Source organism: Sorex araneus, chromosome 1, assembly GCF_027595985.1.
Source record: "Sorex araneus isolate mSorAra2 chromosome 1, mSorAra2.pri, whole genome shotgun sequence".
NCBI lineage: Eukaryota > Metazoa > Chordata > Mammalia > Eulipotyphla > Soricidae > Sorex > Sorex araneus.
The window spans coordinates 125,898,634-125,920,923 of record NC_073302.1 but is presented as its reverse complement, the minus strand read 5'-3'; the positions used below and the strand labels follow the sequence as shown (position 1 = coordinate 125,920,923).

The 22,290-nt window shown below is 36.8% G+C and overlaps 1 protein-coding gene and 1 pseudogene across 2 annotated transcripts in view; one reads left to right on the top strand and one right to left on the bottom strand.

Moving 5' to 3' along the window:
- Window positions 1-22,290, top strand: part of RICTOR (RPTOR independent companion of MTOR complex 2) — a 127,534-nt gene that overhangs the window by 10,845 nt on the left and 94,399 nt on the right. The window lies entirely within an intron of this gene.
- On the bottom strand, window positions 9,405-9,505 carry LOC129401451 (U6 spliceosomal RNA; annotated as a pseudogene).

The following is a 22,290-nucleotide window of genomic DNA, read 5'->3' as shown; positions in this document are numbered from 1 at the left end:
TTTAAAGAATCTGATTCCTTCAGTTCACCTGTTTCTGTCATTTTTTTTTAAAAAAGATCCTAATATGTACAAGAATTTTTGTTTTAATTACCAGCATATTTTTCTTGAATTTGCTACATAATCATATTAATAATGTTACTGTGAAATAAATGAGAAGGCATCATTCTTTTTTGTGTATTATTTGTATTTGGGCCACACCTGGCAGTACTCAGGTCTTACTTCTTGCTCTTTGCTCAGAGATTGCTTCTGATGGTGCTCAGGGAACAATACGTGGTGCCAAACATTGAATCCAGGTTGGCCATTTGTAAGGCAAGCACCTGCCTGCTCTACTATCTCTCTAAATTAGGAGGGCATAATTTCTTTCCTTCAAGGAATTTATATTATAGTTGGAATATATCTGTATCATTGTACAGTATAAAGTAATAGTATTTGAACTAACTGTTCCTTACCTTTATAAATCAAATTAAAGGAAACAAAAACTTTTAAAAGGGAGATAAGTATGAAATGATACAAAGATCTCATAGAAATGTTGGCACCTGTAAGACATCTGTGTAAAGAGATAACATTTGAATAGAACTGTGGATCATTGCTTTTTGTGAGCTGTCATTTTCCATGGAATATTACTCAATATTTGAAGTTAGAGTTGAGATAAAGTTGATGAATTGTATGTGTGAGTCCTTTTACTATTGAAAATGGATTACATTTTAAGCTAGGGCTTTATGCCTTTTAAAAATCATGCTGAATTTGAAGTTTCAGGCATATTAGGAAGTTACTGTGTGCTGTTCATGTAATTAAGGGTATATAAATGCTTGGTGTCATTTTAAACCTACGCATAAATAATATTTTTCCTGTCATGTTTCATTTGTGTCTTTTCTCTCATTAATATTGCATGTTCAGAGACTTTGTTATTCGTTAACAAGCATTCTTCTAGATGTGTTCAATTTGGAAAGAGTCTGTAATTGGGATTGGTAGTGCTCTTGTTATTTTTGTACTGAAGTGAGTGGCCCTATTTTTTCATCTCAGAATTTGAGTACATATGATCCTATAGTGAGTAAGAATATTTGAAATCAAGATAATCCTAAAAACCTGAAACATTTTCAAATCCGTACGTTCTGCCCAGCCATCTAATGTTTGGGTAAGTGTTAAACAATATTTGGGAAAATTATTACTCTAATAAACCAGCAGAATGATACTTGAATTGCTCCTTGCAGAGAATTTAGTAATCTTGTTGAGAATCCAGTGTCATTTTTTGTGTTTAAGAGTGAAGAAACAAACTCTAAATAAGGAAGATTGCCATGTACGTTAATCACTAAGAAGGAACAGTTTCCCACATAAAGTGTGTAGTTACTTTTTGATGTGTACACATACTTTTTCAGTTATATTTTACTAAATCACAGGTTAAAACAGTATCACTAGTTATGTCGGTGTTAAGTGTTATTTCATATTTTAAAATTTCATTGCTGTCTCCTTACCCCCCACCCCTCATAATCTTGTGTAGTGCATTCCATAACTTTTAACTACCTTACCATTACTAATAGCCCCCTTTCCCAAGAGAAAAAGAGAAAGTAGGGGGATAAAGTTGCAGAAAGAGAAGACTCCAATGGTTGGAGGTAGGTGAGTTACGAACTCTGAATTTAGTTCTCTTGCAGTTCATGTGTATGATCAGGTTGCAAGTAGAATGTTTTATTTAGCATATGTTGTAGATAAGTCAGTCATATCTACCCCATCATATTAGTATGAGTCAATGATAATGAGATATTTGAATATAAGCATTTCTTTTCTACCTTATAGTGGCTTTGGATTTATTTTACTACCATAGGCTGTAAAAAAAAAAAAAAGGTTGAGTCAGGTTCTTATCAGGAGTATAGCAACCCTGAACACAGAGTTCACTGAAAAATAAGTACAAAGTGAAATTCATTAGGCAAGTTACCTGCTTCCTCTGCCAATTTATAGTTAGTACGTTGAGAATGATTGAAGGAAAGTTACCTGAGTCACAGATTTAGTCTAAGGAGACTGGAGAAACATAACTAGACTAAAAAGATAGACCCGTAAATTACCTTTCGGTATGTGAATCAATAGCCTATCTAGTCTTTGAATATGATTTATGGAGCCAGAGAGATGATATACGGCTTGCTTTGCATGCAGCTGATCCCAGTTTGATCCCCAAAGATGCATATGGCTCCCCAAGCATCTCAAGGTATGGCCTTGACCCTAAAGGTATTAATTATTATACCCAGTACGCCATTCTTCCACCCCTCTTGGAGAGCCTGCCAAGCTACCGAGAGTATCTCACTTGCACAGCAGAGCCTGGCAAGCTACTCATGATGTATTCTGTATGCCAATGCAATAGCACAGTGGGTAAGACATTTGCCTTGCATATGGCAGACCCAGATTCGATTCCCAGCAATCCCATATGGTCTCCTGAGCACCACTAGGAGTGACTCCTGAGTGCAGAGCCAGGAGTAACCCCTGTGCATCGCCGGGTGTGACCCAAAAAGCAAAAAAAAAAAAAAAAAAACCAACAAAAAAAACCCCAGAAAACATAGTTTTCCTACCTGTGACATTTACCTAAATACTCCTGTATACTCCCATGTACAGAAAAGATCTAGAGTTTTATCTATATTTTAATTATCTAGATACTTTATATTTCATACCTAGTTTATTTAATGACTAGTAATCACTGAGATTCTAAAACCCAAGCATCGAGTCCTTTACAATCTTCCTAACATGAGTAGAATGGAAGATAAATTATATTGCTCAAATAATTTATGTGAGTCATTTTATATGTTACTGTACTTTTATAAAAACCATAGGGTAGATTTGGAATCTTTAGGAAGCAAGTTAGAATATGCTTCACATAGTACAGGGGTTAAGGTGCTTCCCTTGCATGTGGCTTACCCTGGTTCAAGCTCTGACCTCAATATGGTCCCCTGAGCAGCACCTAGTTATTCCTGAGAACAGGTGGGCGTGGCACAACAACCCCCCTCCTCAGATTATTTATAGAATAATTATTTCTCTGCTTTTATTAAAAAGCTTTAATTTTTACATCAACATAAAAAGTTTTTAAATTTTACACATCACCTTAAACATTTTTTCTTGGCTAAGCCCATCATTATGAAAATTGATGATTTTTTTGGGGTGGGGAGACAATATACTACTATGTGCAGTAATGTTGAATAGCTTTATTAAGTCTAATGTATAGTTTCATTGCTCCCAGCTATCACTTTATGTTGCAATTCTTTCTGTATTTCTTATTTTTTACTTTTACTGTGGTGTAAAATGAAAATTATTTAACTAACATGTTACACAGTAGAACAAGAAAAAGAGACTTTGATTGTGAGGAATTAAAGGACCTTAATATCAATAATTTACTTTCTGTGTACCCAAGTAACATATAATGAATCAACTTTGGATTTCTGTTGCTGTTGTTTTGAGTGCTTGCTATTGGATTTTGGTTATTTTCCAGATAGATTTAAGTGAGTTAATACTCTACCAATAGAATCGGTATTTATATATATACAATGTGCATATTAGTTTCATATAAATTAGATAATCTACATATGATATGAACATGAATAAAATAATGTTTGATGATGTGCTAATTGTATAATAAATGATTTCACTCTGTAGTGAAATTCCTAGGTTTTAGAGCTAGCTATAAATACCTGGATTTGAATGTGGGTTTGTTGCTTAGCCTTTTTGGGATATATTTTCTCATCTGTTTGGTGATGGCGTTTGAGGGATGAATGAAATGTTTGTCATTTATTATCTTTTCTTTTTTTGACACATAGAGTGTATTTTATGTGGTTAATTCAAGCTTAAGATGAGAGAAGGGAATGAGAAATGTGAGCTGGAAAAAAATGAAACAATGTAGGGCATTGTTTCAACTTTGGTGAGTAGGATGTGGTTAGCTTAAGAATGATTGACCATGAATAAATAATAGAACCGTTTCACTGATGATCACTAAGAATATATATATACACACACACATATGCACACACATGCACACACACATATATATGTACATATATATATACATATATAAAACTATCACTGTCATCCCGTTCATCGATTTGCTCGAGCAGGCACCAGTAACGTCTCCATTCGTCCCAGCCCTGAGATTTTAGCAGCCTCTCCTTACTCATCTTTACCAACAATTGAAGGCTCTTTCAGGGTCAGGGCAATAAGCCCTGTTATTGTTACTGTTTTTAGCATATTGAATATGCCACGGGGAGCTTGCCAGGCTCTTATATAAATATATATATAAAATTTTAAATGTAAAATTTTAGTATTTGTGTTGGATTTGTAAGATATAGATAAGTTATTAAAAACTGTGGAGATGTTAGAGCCTAGATTTTTTTTTACACCTTCAAATATTGAAATATAGAGAGTAGTGAGTATGGAATTCCTTGAAGGTAAAATGATTTACCTCAGAAGATTCTTGCTGGTTTTGAGTCTAGACTACTTAATTCACTTTGTATACTTAAATGATGTATGAATTACAAGTCACCAAGAGAATACATACCATTTTCTGGGCGAGGGACTTAAACCACACATGAAGGTGCTCACGGGTCACTTGAAGCAATGCCTAGGGGGACCATGTGGTACTGGGGACAGAACCTGGGCCTGCGCTCTCCTCTGAGCTCTCTCTAGTTCAAGAATACTTGTTTTCAGTGGTGGATTTTTAGTGATTGCTTGTTTGATTCTGTTAGGAATGACAATTATGACAATATTTTCCAGGGTTACCATTGTTGTTCTTGTGTATACTGAACTTTTTTTTTTTTTATCTTTTTCAGCTGTTTTAAAAGATACTTTTTTATGTACCCAAGAATGGTCAGAATCACCCATAATCAGAATTTGGTTTCAGTGTGTTTATTTGAAAATGATAAAACGTAAATAGTTTATCAAAGAATATGTTGGTTTAGCGAGTAGTCTAGAAACTATGTTTATACGTATGTGTGTATATGATCTGGGGTGGGGAGCTTTCCTGGTATTTTGGGGGAGTATTTTCAACTTAGTGCTTTTTGGAGTTCCACTCCCTGCAGTGCCTGTGGAAACATGCGGATTGAACTCCAGGCTCCCCACTTATAGAGTATGCACTTTAACTCTGAGCCATCTCCTTAGCCCTAAAAACTGTATACTTCGAAGTACTGTTCTGTTTTAGTGAGGGTTGTTTGTTTTCTTTTGGGGCCACCTTTGGCAGTGCTCAGGGTTTGCTCCTGGCTCAGCACTCAGGAATTACTCCTTGTGGTGCTTGGGGGACCGTATGGGATGCCAGGGATTGAACCTAGGTCGGGCATGTGCAAGACAAAAACCTTCCCCACTATATTGTAGCTCCGGCTCCTACTGGTCTATTTTAAGAAATATTTCATCATTATAGTTTGACGTATTTACAGTAGTTCTTTTATGATCTTAATGTATATTTATCACCCCTCAGTACCGCCAACATGAGCAAGACTCTCTACCAACATCACTGTTAACATCACTGTCCAAACATTTAAAAAAGACTGCAGATAGCTGAAGCCTAGAATATAGTCCTTTTTTTTTTTTACTTTCAAAAAACTTTTGTGACAATTTTTTTTTCCCCCCTCTTCAGGTCACACCTGGCGATGCACAGTGTTACTCCTGGCTTTGCACTCAGGAATTACTCCTGGTGGTGCTTGGGGGACCATATGGGATGGCGGGAATCGAACCCGGGTTGGCCGCGTGCAAGGCAAATGCCCTACCCTCTGTACTATTGCTCCAGCCCTGACTAATCATTTTGGATACCAATATCAAAATAAAGAATTAAGTTAGAGTCACAAAAATAATACTAGGAAAGAGAATTATATTCTGTTGCTTTTAAACTTACACGCCAAATCATCTCTAAAGATGAAGTATAACAAAGCAATATAAAGTATTTTTTCACATAAATCATCAATGATGGAACAATTTGTCATTCTCTTGATTATAGCAGAAACAAAGAGCCTTCAACAAAATTAATATCCACAGAGGACACAACAGCAATTTAGGAAGAACTAATAATCTTCAGTCTAATAAAAGCAACTGTTAAAAACTCAGCTAGTATTATAAAAACGGTACTCGATGAATTAAAGAAAAAAGGACACTGAGGTGGAATAAAAATTGACACTATTTATAAATTTGTATCCAAAGGCATATGAAATAGCCTAGTATAAACAATTGACTCAAAAAGATATGGGACCTAGGGATCAATGCAGTAATTATTTTTCCTTTTATTTTAAAGTGTAGACAGTAATTATTTTTAAACACTACTCTAATAGGGTTACTTTATTCAGAATTTTGTGGGGACTCTTCACACATATTCTAACATTATTTTTGGCAATTTGTTTATATATAGAAAATATATAGAAAATGATTCTTTTAACTTGCATGAGACAAGTTTCTGTCACAGTGGGCTTAGAGAATACAGCAGGTAAGGCGCTTGCCTTTCCTGTAGCTAACCTGGGTTTTATCCCCAGTACCTCACATTACTTTGCTCCATAAGCACTGTCGGGGGTAAATCCTGATCACAAAGCTAAGAGTAAGCAGTGCCAGGTGTGTCCTCCTCCACTCCCCTATCTATTGTAGAGAGGTAATGGCCATCTTCATTATGAATTTTGTTAAGTCTGTGTTTATTCTTCAATACCCGGCAACAGAATGGCAGCCATCATTTCAGGTAGCACTGTTGTTTTCTAATTTTAATGATTTGAATAATAAAAAGCTGGTTATATAAAAGTTGACTGATGGTTAGGGGCATTATCAGAGAAGGCTTCTTTGAGGCAGTGATAGTTTAATACAGAACTGATGAGGTACTGTGTGAAGATGAAAAGGGGAATGTAAAAGGAACATCTTATACATTTGACCAGAGATATTAATGATCCAATTACGAGAGGCAGTGGAGAATATAGACTAGAGAGGTTGGCAAGTTAACTTATTTCCTTTGCAAAGAGAATTAGATTTAAGACAGAGTGACATCTGATTACTTACAGAGAAAGCACTATAGCTGCTGGAGCAGGCTCTGTATATGGCCCAAGTCATTAAATCAGTGTTAATTGAATGAGTTAATCCTTTCACTTTATATTTAGCACTGTCCTAGCACTTGGTTTGCCCGAGCGGGCAGCAGTAACGTCTCCATTGTGAGACTTGTTGTTACTGTTTTTTTGGCATATCGAATACACCACGGGTAGCTTGCCAGGCTCTGCCCTGCGGCACTTTATATTTAGTTTAAATTAATCCTTTCACTTTATACTTTGTTTGAATTATATGAGACTAAAATAGTGTTTTCAAGAGAAGAAAGCAACAGAACCAATGTAGAAATGTAGATGATGTTAAAATTAAGTCATTTCCTTGTGAACTCAAATCTGTTATTAAGCTAATCTCAGTGTTTTAATATTTTGAGTTGTCAGATGATTTTTGTTATTTGTTTAAGTTTATTTCCTAGTAGTTATGAGTGGGAATGGTGTATTTGTTCGCTTATTCAGTGTATTATTGGATGTTTTTCATAGCATGGTATTCAGTTAACTTCTCTCAAATTTCAGGGTTGAAGTTACAAGACTAATCATACCTTGTTCTTAAAGGTTAGTATGTTACTCAGAAAATACAGGCTGAATGGATAGTTAACATTGATTAATGAGTCAGTAAGGCAAGGATGGGCTTTGCTAATTTTAACCATTGTAAAATAACTGTTCATTTTCCCCTGGTGTATGTTTTACTTAATATATAACTGGAGAAATAGGGAGAAGAATAAAGTTAATACCGTCTTTATTCAGGAACCCTCATGCACTGCTGGTGGGAATGTTGACTGATTCAACCTCTTGGAAAATGATTAAGAATTGAGTTTTCTTCTGACCCAGAGATTTTCACTTCTTAGCATCTACCCAAATTCGAAATAGTTAAAATCTGGAAACAACCCAAGTGCCCAATTACATATGAGTAGATGAAGAAACGGTGGAATACATACACAATGGAATATTACCCAGCTACAAGAAAAGATGAAATCATGCAACTTGCTGCTACATAGCTAGAACTAGAGGATATCCTGCTGAGTGAATTTAGTTCGGAGAGATGCTAGTACAGAATGGTTTCTCTCATGTGGAATAAAAGACGACAACCTGAGAATAGTTGACCTACAGAACTTGGTTTACTTGAAAGAGGTGGGTGGGAAGAAACTTGGAAAATAGGTGAAGGGATGCTGACACTCTGGTGATTGGTGTAGTGCCGGAACATTGTACGCCTAAAAATCATTAACAATATGTAAATTATGGTGTCTCAGTAAACTTTGGAAAAAATATTTACTCTGTTCAGTGTTTCAAAAATGTTTCCTGAAGATTCTAATCAACAATTGGATGACTGAAGAAAAATAAAACAACTGATTTATAGGATTGTTTTTTGGGGAACAGTCTTCTAACACTATTTTATTTTATTTATTGCAAAGTAGGAAAGTTTATTGGAAATTAGAAGAGAAAGGAAAAGGAACTCTTCATGTGGGGAGGAACTTTGTATAGGACTAAGTTCACTTTGAATATTTTAAAAATCTGTTTTTTTAAACCTTCAAAATTTTTACATATATTGCAGGTCTCACCAGTGGTGCTAAGTATTCCTCCTCCCCTTTTTATTAACCTAATATATGTACTTCCTGGCTTTAGGAGGCTGGCAGGGTCCTTCATGGCCATTCTGGGCCAACCGGACTAGCTGTTAAAGATGAGGGCCCAAGGATGTGGTGCTGGTGCCGCCAGGCTCCACAGTGCTGGGGATTACCAAGGCCCCACATGGGGCCTCTGGCCTGCTTCCTGCGGTACTTGGATTCACTATGTGGTGCTGAGAATCGAATAGGGGGCAACCACATGTAAGGCATGTTTTTTTAACCCCTTTCTTTCTCTCTGCCCTCTACTCATTAACTTCTTAATTTTGTAGGTGAGTATGTTTATAAATACTCATTTTTATGTGCCAGTTGTGTTCCATTTTTATGTGCCAGTTGTGTTCTGGGTTCTGAATATTTTTTAAAAGAAATTATAGCATAAACATGTTTGTGTCTTTGCTAAACTATAATAAAACTGTTGGGTTCACAGATGTTGTGTGTGTGCCGTGGAAGAAGGCACTCTGTAGTCATGACACTTTTTCTCTGAGCAACATAGGTTTCATAATTCTCAATACAGCTTTCCTGGTGACATTAGGGTTGGTTGCTGGTATTGAAACCTCTTTGGCCATAACAATTTATATAATGTTTGGATTTTGGCTTGTTGATAGAAGGATGTATTGCACTGTTAGTAAAAAGGAGGTCATAATATAAGAGAAAGATTATGAATAATTACACAAGTGATCTGCCTTTAAAAACTAATTGGTAGATGAAAGTATTTGCATACTCAGTTGAACACTTAGATGTTGTGTAAGTTTTTTTTTAATTAAAAAATATGGAATACTTAACAAGTTTGTGTGTCATCCTTATGCAGGGACCACACTAATCTTTATTTTATTCCAATTTTTTTTTTTTTTTTTAGCTGAAGTGAGCACTGGTGTGTAAGTCTTTATTGAAGTGGTATGCACGTGATTTTTAACTAATGCTGTTATTTATTTGATAACTTAGCATTCTTTTCACCAAGCTTTACACTAAAAGAGTTCCTTATGTCTTATGAAATAGTGTGGTTGAAGATTACTGCTATAGAACATTAAAGCTGAAACTGAGTAAGTGCTTAGGTTTTAGAGTTTGCAGGAACTTTAATTAGACCAGGAGTCTGGAATGTTAGGTCTGCAAAATCATGTGGTCTGGTCCTAGTACATGACTGGACACATACTTCTCTTTGCATTCTGCCTGTATTGTATGGCCCATGAATGATGTTAAATATCCAAAAGGCAAAAAGAAAGGTTCTCTACCTTTGCTTTGGAGATAACAATGTGGTGGTGTTATTTTTTTTTTTAGTACGTCTGCTCTTACAGTACCTTGAGGAGACTTAATAATAATATTAAGCTGTTTACCTCTGTCTTCCTCTTGGCTTTATATTTGTGTTTACACACATACGACTTACAAGTTATGTAGAAAATGTTTCAAGTATCATTAATAATTTTTTTTTTTTTTGGGTCACACCTGGCGATGCACAGGGGTTATTCCTGGCTCTGCACTCAGGAATTACCCCTGGCCATGCTCAGGGGACCATATGGGATGCTGGGATTTGAACCCGGGTCGGCCGCATGCAAGGCAAACGCCCTACCTGCTGTGCTATCTCTCCAGCCCCTCATTAATAATTTTTGCACACCTGAGTAGCTCTGGTTTTTCATAATATTTTCATAATATTGTAAACATTTCAAATATTTTAGGCTGTGTAGCTCTAGAAAATGAGTATATTTCTTTTTTGAAAGTACACATTCTTAATTATAGCTGTGAAATGAAAACTAAGTTTGTAATAGGGAAGATCTGGATTCAGATTCTTGCAGCATAATTTGTAGATAAATAAATGGCACTGTACTTAAATTTTCTCAGTCTAAGTTTTCTTGTAGAAAGGCTATAATACTATGCATCTATGTTTGGCAAATGCTTAGGTAAAAAACCAAAGGACAGTTTTGGGGGACTTTTTAAATTTTTCTTTCTTTTGGATTTTAGTCCACATCTGGCGGTACTCAGGGATCACTATTGGCGGAATTCGGTGACCTTGCCAGGTGTCAGGGATTGAACCTGGGTCGTCTGCTTGTCTACGGTACTATATCTTTGATCCCCAAAGTGCAATCATAGATGTTTAAGTGATAGTTCCCCTTCATTTTCATCATGGGCAATTTGGGTGAATTGTACTTTTTGTTATTATGCGTGGGCTGGAGTGATAGCACAGCTGTAGGGCTTTTGCCTTTTATGCGGCCGACCCGTGTTCGATTCCTCCGCCCCTCTCGGAGAGCCCGGCAAGCTACCGAGAGTATCGAGCCCGCACGGCAGAGCCTGGCAAGCTACCCGTGCCAAAAACAGTAACAAGTAAGTCTCACAATGAGAGACGTTACTGGTGCCCCCTCGAACAAATCAATGAGCAACGGGATGACAGTGACACTGTATATAAGTTATTATATTTAACCACGAAAAATACTGCTAAATATGGAATATCTTTGAAGTACTGATTCAGTATTTAGTATATAAAAAGAGTTTATGCATAAGAAATGCTTAAGATACCTGTATTTATTAAATTGTACCTCAGCAGAAGAGCACTTGCCTTACACCTCGTTCCTGGGTTAGCTCCCAGGAACTGCTAGGAAAAAAAAAATTGCATTTGTTGAATACCTGGATATGCTTTTCCTTGTTCACATGGTAGTAGTACTATTGCCTGAAGAAGGAACTTTTTGGAAACTTTTTAAGAAGAGGATGAAGGATGATGGAGGATGAATTGATGTGGTTGCAGGATAGACTGAATTTAAGTAGATAATCAACTTATATACTGAGATATGTTGCTTTAATTAGAAGATTAAGTATAGGATTGAAATTTTGCGGTAATACATTGTTAGAGTTTATTGAGACAGTGAATGGAGACACCTACGAGCAAAGGATAGAACTGTAGGGAATACTAAAGATTAAGAAACTGGAGGAGGGAATACAGACTTTACCGGTTACACATAATGAACGGTGAGAAATAGGTTTGAGCACATGGAATAAGACAAAGGCAGTTTAATTGCAGAAATCAAGGATGAGAGAGTGGATTTGGTCAACACTGTCCAGTACTATAGGTAGCACTGTAGCACTGTTGTCCCATTGTTCATCGATTTGCTCGAGCAGGCACTAGTAACATCTCCATTGTGAAACTTGTTGCTATTTTTGGCATATTGAATATGCCACGGGTAGTTTGCCAGGCTGGGCCGTGCGTGCGAGATACTCTCGATAGCTTGCCGTACTATAGGTATCAGCATTAAATTTGAAAAGCTGAGAAGAAGAAAAAAGAAATGGCAACTTTGGTATTTCTCGTGCCTTTGAAATCTGATGGGTGGGTTTTAGGAAGTGGAAGATGTAAGAATAAGCTACCTTAAATTTTAGAGATTTGGTAAAACAAGTAGTATCTCTTTCTTCTTCTATTTTTTTGTTTGTTTTTTTGCTTTTTGGGTTACACCTGGCGATGCACAGGAGTTACTCCTGGCTCATGCACTCAGGAATTACTCCTGACAGTGCTCAGGGGACCATATGGGATGCTGGGAATCGAACCCGGGTCGACTGCGTACAAGGTAAACGCCCTACTTGCTGTGTTATCACTCCAGCCCCAAACAAGTAGTATCTCTTAAAAAATGGGGAGCAGTTGAAGGACACCTGTTTTAAACTTCATTTTTGACTGACTATTGATTTTGTGATATGGTATAAAATTGAGAAGTAGAAGCATACGTACTTGTTACTACAAGTAAAAGAGCTAGTAAAGGAGGCCAGAATCAATGAGAAAAATGTTTTTGATTTTAAACCTATACTCAAATGGACGGTCCTATGGAAAAACTATATGTTCTTTGATCCTGAGGGGAACCGGTTCTTTATCTACGTTCATATAAGTCATCTGTCAAACAGGTGATCTGACCTACAGTCATGTTTCATAGAGAAAAAAGAAATAAAAAAATAGCTGTACAAGCAAAAATCTTCAACTAGCTTCTGAGTAATTTGAATAGACTGAGTATATATCACAACTGTCTCAGCCTTTGGGAACAGCTGTTCTATTATTTTCTAGGGTTCATTTGCATAGTGAATTGTTTCAAACAATTTTTCCCTTATAATAGAAGATTTCTAATTAGGGGACTGTGGAAACCTAGTGATTTTACAAATAATTTTGTGAAATATAATAGATTAAGTCAAATTTTAACAGAACATTCAGTGATTATAATCTTTAGTAATTGCTTTTAGTTATTTTTACTATTTTAGAAACTGTTCTAGTTGCAGACTGGAGAAAAAAATAAAATATTCTAAGAAGTGTCACACCAAAGATTTCTTTGACCGCTATTCTTTTTAGCCCATGAATGGCCTATACGTGTGTGTGTGTGTGTATTCTTGTGTATATGCACTTGTTATACTTTGTATTTAGTTACAAGGTAAAAGTGGTTTAAGTTTATTACCATTGTCTCACAGATTATCACATGAAAAGGATTAACCCAAGCATTCCACTGATTTCTAACTTTACTCTTTAAAAGGGAAAGATGAATTGTAAAAAAGCACTTGATAACCCTTTTTTCTAATTAATAGTTCTTACCTATTTCTACTACCTTAAACCTCAGCCATCTTCACCACAAAAATCTTCATAATAAATTTAAAGACTACTTACAATGTAAAAATATAGAATTAGAAGACTTGAAAAGGATAAGTCCTTAGTTTTTTGTTTTTTATGTCAATAATGCACATGAGTGTATTAATGCTTGGCAGGGTACAGGTGGGTAAAGGTGGTGCAAAAGGTTTGGTTTAGGAGATGATTTTCTGAAGACTGAAAGCAGACTTACATTTCTGTTGATTTTTTTTCATATTCATAGATTTTATTTAAATTTTTATATTTGACAGTTTTCTGTTGGATCAAAAAAGTCACATTGTTAATCACTTTAAATTGATTTGTTCTTAGTGAGAATTCTTTTCAGAGCAGTCTAGAAGGTTTGGTTAGGTTTTATGGGAGCTGTTTACAAATAGATAGCACTGTAGCACTGTCGTCCCTTTGTTCATCAATTTGCTGGAGCGGGCACCACTGTTTTTTGGCATATCAAATACGCCACGGGTAGCTTGCCAGGGTCTGCCGTGGTGCGGGCAGGATACTCCCGGTAGCTTGTGGGCTCTCCGAGAGGGACAGAGGAATCAAACCCCGGGTCGGCTGTGTGCAAGGCAAACGCCCTGCCTTTGTTTATTTTTAAAGTTTTAAAGTTTCAGGCAGTGCAGTTTACAGTACTGTAAATGATAAGGTTTCATGTATATATACATTTTAAAGCAGTGTGCTCTTTCTGCTTCTCATACATACATCTATATTGCAGCTATTGTGACTGTACTTTATTGCAGATTATTGTATTTTTGTATTCACACTAAAATTCACATAGAAGTTGTAATGAGGAAGTCAAGTTGAAGTAGCAGATTCTTACTTTATGAAAGAATTAAGCAGTCTGTAATATGTATTAATATATATACAAAATATTTATTAACTATTGATGGAATTATACCTTGAGGAGTGAATGCAGATGCTTCATAGATTTTCTTATATTGATACTGATACATTATTGAAATTGGTAACTAGATCAAGAAACAGAGCTTTGAAAATAGGTTAAAATTTTTATGTGCATATGAAAGGTATACATATTTATTCCAAAGATATTTTCTTTTTTGTTTTTTTCTTTTTGGGTCACACCCAGTGATGCACAGGGATTACTCCTGGCTCTGCACTCAGGAATTACTCCTGGTGGTGCTCGGGGGACCATATGGGATGCTGGGAATCAAAGCTGGGTCAGCCCCGTGCAAAGCAAATGTCCTACCTGCTGCGCTATTGCTCTGGCCCTTCAAAAATATTTTAAACTGGAAGCTATGAGTCAACCAGAGTTATAGGTAGTAAGATAATATTACAGTGGTGAGAAAAAATGGGATTTATAGTATTGGGAGATAAGCTTCAATAATCATGCAAATGATGATTAATTATCAACTGATATGCACTGTGACAGCCAGGATAATGAGATAGACTATTGTTTATTAGGCTTAAATTAGACTGCTTATTTTTAAATCCAGTTGCTACTTCTTTTATTTATGTAACTATAGGCTAGGGTTTCTTAAACTTTTCCACTTGTGGCCCCTTTTTGGACTGAAGAAATGCAGTACAAACAAGCAATGCCTCCTATGGGTTGTAGTCAGAAACATATTATTGTTGCCAGATTTAAAAAAATTAAAAGTTAATATACCATGATTTACAAAGTTGTTCATAATTGAATTATAGGTACACTGTGTTCCAGCACCAGTCCTAGCACCAGTGTCCTTAGGTTCTTTCTCATTGCACCCACTTGCCAATTTTTTTCTAACCCTCCCAATTTAGTTCTGTGATTATGGGGTCATAGCCTCAGTTTTAAGAAGCTAAGCTCTAGGCAGGTAAGCAAATGTCTATGGACTCGTAACATGGGATCATAATAGAAGTACCATACCATCTTAGAAAGTTGCTGTAGAGGGGGCTGAAGCAATAGTACATCGGGTAGGGCGTTTGCCTTGCATATGGCAAAAAAAAAGTTGCTGTAGAGATTTAAGACTTGGATGTAAAAAAATTATTAACAGTATTGTAGATGCTAATAGTAACTTGTTTTTGTCAGTGGGTATTGCTTGTTTCAAATTGTAACTTTGAAAGTGATACAAAAGCATTTCATAAAATAGGTTTCTGTAAAACTTATAATGTAGGTAGCATGATTATAATAGTGTTAACATTGATTGTTTTATTTTTAACATTGATGGTTTTAAATTTACAAAATTACCTCATTACCACCACTGTGTCCAAAGTCCTCCAACCACTGTCTTGTATGATTCTATCCTGTATCTCTTCCTCCTCTTTCCACTGCTTCATAATCTTAGTTTTAATATTGATTATTAATTTCATTAATTTTAATAACTTAATTTTGTAATCAAGGACTTATCTATTCCCTTGACTTATTTTTCTGTTACTTACCATGATACCCTCCAGTTCGATCCAGATTGTAGCAAACTGCAAGGCTTCATCTTTTCATATAACTGGGTAGTACTTCTTTTTTTTAAATAAGACTTAATTTTTAAATTTCATATATATATATTTTTTAAATTTTTTCAGTTAAAATTTTTTTATTAGTGAATCACTGTGAAGTACAAGTTATAGAATTAAAAACTTTTGCACTTGTGTTTCATTTATAAAATGCTCGAGTACCCGTCCCTCCACCAGTGCCCATTCTCCACCACTGATGATCCCATTATCTTTCCCAACTCACCCCATCCCCTCCCCTCCCCACCCAGCCTCTGTAACAGGGCATGCCCTTTTGTTCTCTCTCTACTTTTGGGTGTTGTGGTTTGCAATAGAGGTATTGAGTGGCCATCATGTTTGATCCATAGTCACTTTCAGGGCGCATCTCCCATCCCCAGTGGGTCCTCGAACCACACTTTACCTGGTGTTCCCTTCTCTGTCTGAGCTGTCTTTTTCCCCCAGCATGGGAGGCCAGCTTCTAAGCCATGGAGCCATCCTCCTGGTAATTAATCTCTACTATTCTTGGGTGCTAGTCTCCCATTCTGTTACTTTATATTTCACAGATGAGTGCAATCTTTCTATGTCTGTCTCTCTCTTTTTGACTCATTTCACTTAGCATGATACTTTCCACGTTGATCCACTTAATATGCAATTTTTGTGACTTCATCTTTTCTAACAGCTGCATAGTATTCCATTGTGTAGATGTACCCAAGTTTCTTTAACCAGTCATCTGTTTTTGGGCACTCGGGATTTTTCCAGATTCTGGCTATTGTAAACAGTGCTGTAACGAACATAAAGTGTAGATGTCATTTCTTCTATAGTTTTTTACCTCTCCAGGATATATTCCCAGAAGTGGTATTGCTGGGTCAAATGGGAGGTCAGTTTCTAGTCATTTGAGAAGCATCCATACTGTTTTCCAAAAGGGCTGAACCAGTCAGCATTCCCACCAGCAGTGTAGGAGGGTCCCTTTCTCCCCACATCCATGCCAACACCAGTTGCTTTTGTTCTTTTGAATGTATGCCAGTCTCTGGTGTGAGGTGGTATCTCGTTGTTTTGATCTGCATCTCCCTGATGATTAGTGAAGAGGAGCATTTTTTCATGTGTCTTTTAGCCATTTGGATTTCTCCCTTGAGAAAGTTTCTGTTAATTTCATCGCCTCATTTTCTGATGGGGTTGGATGTTTTCTTCTTGTGGAGTTCAACCAGTGCCTTATAAAACCTTGATATCAACCCCTTATCAGATGGATGTTGGGTGAATATCCTTTCCCATTCTGTAGATTGTCTTTGTATTTTGAGGTGTATCTTTTGAGTTGCAGAAGCTTCTTAGTTTAAGACAGTCCCATTTGTTTATCTCTGTTTCCACTTGGTTGGTGCATGTCATCTTTGGAGATACCTTTAGCTTCAGTATCATGGAGGGTTTTGCCGACCTTGTCTTCAGTGTACCTTATGGATTCTGATTTGATGTTGATGTCTTTAATCTATTTTGATCTGACTTTGTGCATGGTGTTAGGTCGAGGTCTTAGCCCGTTTTTTTGCATGTGATTGTCTAGTTATGCCAGCACCATTTGTTAAAAGAGGCTTTCCTTGCTCCACTTCACATTTTTTTCTCCCTTATCAAAGATTAGATGTTCGTGCATATGGGGTTGTGTGTAGGGATATCCCACCCTGTTCCATTGGTCTGCGGCTCTGCCTTTGTTCCAGAACCATGCTGTTTTTAAATTGTTACCGCTTTGTAGTAGAATTTGAGGTTGGGGAGGGTGATGCCTCCCATTGTCTTTTTCCCAAGAATTGCTTTAGCTATTTGTGGGGGTTTGTTGTTCCATATGAATTTCAGGAGTGTTTGATTAATTTCTTTGAAGAATTTCATGGGTATCCTTATAGGGATTGCATTGAATCTGTATAATGCTTTGGGGAGTATTGCCATTTTGACAATGTTAATTCTCCCAATCCATGAACAGGGGATATGTTTCCATTTCCTCCTATCCTCTTTTATTTCGTGGAGTAGTGTTTTGTAGATTTTATTTATATTTTTAACGAATCACCGTGAGATACAGTTACAGACTTACAGACTTTGGTGGTTATGTTTCAGTTGTACAATGATCAGGTACCCATCCCTCCACCAATGCCGATTCTCTGCCACAAATGTTCCTACTATCCCTCCCACCACCCCCATCCCATCCCCCCTGCCTCTGTGGTAGGCACATTTCCTCTTACTCTCTCTCTCTCTCCTTTTGGGTGTTACGGTTTGCAATACAGATACTAATGGCCCTCATGTTTGGTCCATAGTCTACTTTCAACACACATCTCCCATCCTGAGTGAGCCCTCCAAGCATCATTTTAGTTATCTTAACTTACTTAGTGATCCCTTCTCTATTCCAGCTATGTTTTCTCCTAGTATGTGAGGCCGGCTTCCAAGCTGTGGCGTGATCCTCCTGGCCCTTATGTCTACTATCCTTGGGTTTTAGTCTTTATTAGGTTAGTTTATATTCCACGAATGATTGCAGTCATTCTATGTCTGTGAAGTATTTCTTTCATTGTCTATATTTATCATAACTTCTTCATTCTTTTGTCATCAGACATTTGGGTTGTTTCCATATCCATTATATTTTCAGCATTGCAGTAAACATAGTGTGTGTATCTTTTTTGAGTAATGTTTTGTGTTCATGGGATAGGTGTCACTGCGTCTTATGGAACCTCTGTACTTTCCTGGGAAGACTCTATACTGTTTTTCATATATGACATTCCCACCAACAGTGAGTAAGGGCTTCTCATTCAAGCACATCGCTGTCAATGTTGGTTTCCATTTTTTTTTTTGATATATACCATTCTCATTGTATGGGGCAGCACATTGTTTTGATTTGCCTTTTTTTTTTTCTTTTGGGTTACACCCAGCAATGCCGGGTTACTACTTGCTCTGCATGTAGGAATTACCCCTGGTGGGGCTTGGACAACCATATGGGTTGCTGGTGATTGAACCCAGGTCAGCTGAATGCAAGACAAATGCCCTATTCATTGTACTATTGCTCAGGCCCCTGATTTGCATCTTTTCTGATACGTGATGATGAACATTTTCATAGGCAATACACTCCTTTAACACTGCCTCTCCACCCTCCCCCCCAACACTTACTTTTTGAGAGGGACAGCATTACTGGTTTTTTTGTGGTTGAGTGTTTTGAGTGCCTTAAATATTTTGGATATTAGCCCTTTATCTGATGTATTGTATTTTTTCCTATTCAGTGGAGTGTCATTTTTTGAGTTCTTTGTTTATATGTTTGTATGCAAAACATTTTCATTGTGATGTTGTGCAGTTTGTTTAATTTTTTTTGTTTTTGCTATTAGAACTCATTTAACACACATCTGAGGTGCATGTTTTGAGAATTCTGAATGTATAACCCTCAGAGTCTAATATGGATTCTGGTCTGAACTGTAGGACTTTATTTTAACTTCTGTGTGGTGTGAGATTAGAATCTAGTTTCTTTCTTCTTTTTTGGCATGTTGCTATCCAGCTTTTCCAGCATCATTTATTGAAGAGACTTTCCTCATTCCATTTAACACACCCAGTTCTTTTGTCATAAATTAACTATCCATTATCTGACAGTTTATCTGTTGACTCTCAGTTTTATTCCAGTTGTCTGAAAGTCTGCCTGAAAGCAATACTTCTCATCTTTTATTTCCCAGAATTACTTTGGTGTTTTGAGAAGTTTTATGATTTTATCCAAATTTTAGTAGTATTATTTCCTTGGAAAATGTTATCAGAATTTTGATGGGGGTTGCATTGATTGTGTGTAATCCTTTGAGCAAGCAGGATGGTCATTTTGACAGGTTAAATTCTTTAGCCCATGAATGTGAAATATTTTTCTGTTTCTTTGTGTCCTAGTTTTTCAGTAGTGGCATAGTTTTTGATGTATAAATATGTACATCTTGTAAGTTGATACTTAACTACTTAATAGTTGTGGATACTGTTTTAAAGGATTTTTCATTATGAATGTTCTCTTCTGGTCGTTTGCATATAAAATTACAGTGTTGTAATATCACCCCATTCATCTCTGACCCAATTTAGGTTTTCTCTCTTTTTTTGTTTTTTAAAAAAAACACCAGCTCCTAGTTTCATTTACTTTTTGTCTTAATTTTCTTTGGGACTTGAGGAACACCCATTAGTGCTCAGGATTTACTATTGGTTCTGTGCTCAGGATACATTCTTCTTTTTTTTTTAAATTAAATTAATTTATTTTTTTATTAGTGAATCACCGTGAGGGCACAGTTACAGATACACACATTTTCGTGCTTGTGTTTCCCTCATACAATGTTCGAGCACCCATCCCTCCACCAGCGTCCATTCTCCACCACCAGGGAACCCAGTATCCCTCCAATCCCATCCCCACCCCCCAACCTCATTCTCCCCTCCCCACCCCACCTCACCTCTGTGGCAGAGCATTCCCTTTTGTTCTCTCTCTTCTTTTGGGTGTTGTGGTTCACAATAGGCTTGGAAGCCTGCCTCAGGATACATTCTTGGTGTGGCTCAGGGGCCCCTGTATGGTGTCCTGGATCAAACTCAGGCCAGCTGCTTGCAAGGCCAACACTGTATGTGCTGTACTATTCCTCCAGCCCCTGTTGTCTTAATATCTACAGCAAGATTTCATGTTAGTTTTTATTTCCTTTCTTCTACCTACTTTGGATTGTTTTTTATTTTTATTTTTCTCAAGCTGTGGTCAAGCTTTTTTCTTGTGATGTCAGCCTATATTGCCATCCCTCCTTCATACTGCTTTTGCTGTGTCCCATGTATTCTGGTGGTTTGTGTCTTCATTGTTTTGAGGAATATTTTTATTTCTTCTCTGGGGTTACTCCTGGCTCTACACTCAGGAATTACTCCTGGCGGGACTTGGGGGACCATATGGGATGCCTGGGATGCAACCAGGTCGGCCATGTGTAAGTCAAGTGCCCTACCCACTGTACTGTTGATCTGGCCCCTTTATTTCTTTGTTGATATTATCTTTGAACCTATTGGTGTTTAGCATATATTGTTCATGTTTAATTATTAGTTTTTGTGCATGCATTTATTCCAAATAGTTTAAAAATAGTCCCCTAAATCTGATATCCAGTTAGTGAGTAGTATTATAATACTTACCTAACTCAGAAACCGGAATTTATTTTTATTTCTTCCTTTATCTTTCCTCTAATTTTTGATCTATAATTGATGAATTTTCTTGTATGGAATATTTTTTGTAATCTGTATTTAAAGTTACTTTTCTTTGTTCCTATAGTTTGTTTTCTAAATTGTTCTTTTTAATATATAGTGCTAATTTATCATCCACTTGCATAATGGTCTTTATTGTCACTGTCACTGTCTTCCCCTTGCTCATCGATTTGCTTGAGCGGGCCCCAGTAACGTCTCCATTGTGGGACTTGTCGTTACTGTTTTTGGTATATTAAATACACAATGGGTAGCTTGCCACTCTCTGCCATGTGGGTGAAATACTCTTGGTAGCTTGCCGGGCTCCCCTAGAGGGGCGGAGGAATTGAACCTGGGTTGGCCACATGCAAGGCAAACACCCTACCCGCTGTGAAATGTAGCTTCGTTTTCCTTTTTATCTTCTCGTTTTTTTTGGGGGGGGTTGAGGGGGAATGCAGATTGTCTTGCTTTTCCTTGAGAGAAATATTCTTTTCACATGTTTTTACATACTGTTCTTCCCATCGTATGCGCTAGAAGACTTGCTGCTTATTGCCAAACACAAACTACCTGGGGCTGGAGATAGAGTACACAGGTGATGTGCTTCTTTCATGCAGCTCACCTGGGTCCCCACCAGGAGTAATCCTGAGCATAGGTGGGTGTGACCCAAAACCTGTAAATAAAATTAAATTAACTTCCACGTCAAGCCATTCTCAAATAACAGCTTGTCTCATTCATCTGCTCGGTCTTTATTTCAGAGAGGGTTTATTAAGAATTTGATATGAGCATGGCCTTGTATCATGCGAGTGATATTTGTGTGAATAAGAGAGACAGGATTCCTGTGTTTATCTTCTAGTCATGATAAGTTTCTGTGAAGCACTGTTTGTTTTGTTCCTATAATACTTATTATCTGCCTTTGTTTAATTTCTTTATGTGTCTCTTTTTCATTTAAGTTTGACTTCTATAGCTGAGATTATATATTTATTAAAATTTTTCACTCAGCATAGTATATGACATATAGTAAAAGCTAAATTACTCAGGTGAATAAAACTTATAAATTTAAACAATATTTATTCCTAGAATAGATCAAATTGTTATGTAAAATATTTATTGTTTTTTAAGGATACCCTTATTTTTTAATTATATAAGCATTCGACAATTAAATTTACTCTAGAGGGAAACCTTGTTCCCATTGTGTAATGCCACTGTTACTGTTTAAGACCTTTGTCAGGGATGGGGGTGCTAAAAGAGACCAGATGACATCATGGAAGGTGCTGACACTTTGGTGGTTGGTGTAGTGTGTGTAACTATATACACTAAAGCATATAGACATTTATACTATTGCAGATCAGTGTTATTTAAAAAATTAATATAGGCGCTGGAGAGATTATTTAGTGGCTAACGTGCTTGTCTTGTATGCACTTGACAATGATTCCATCGCTGGTACCGTATATGGTTTCCCAGCACTGCCAGGAAT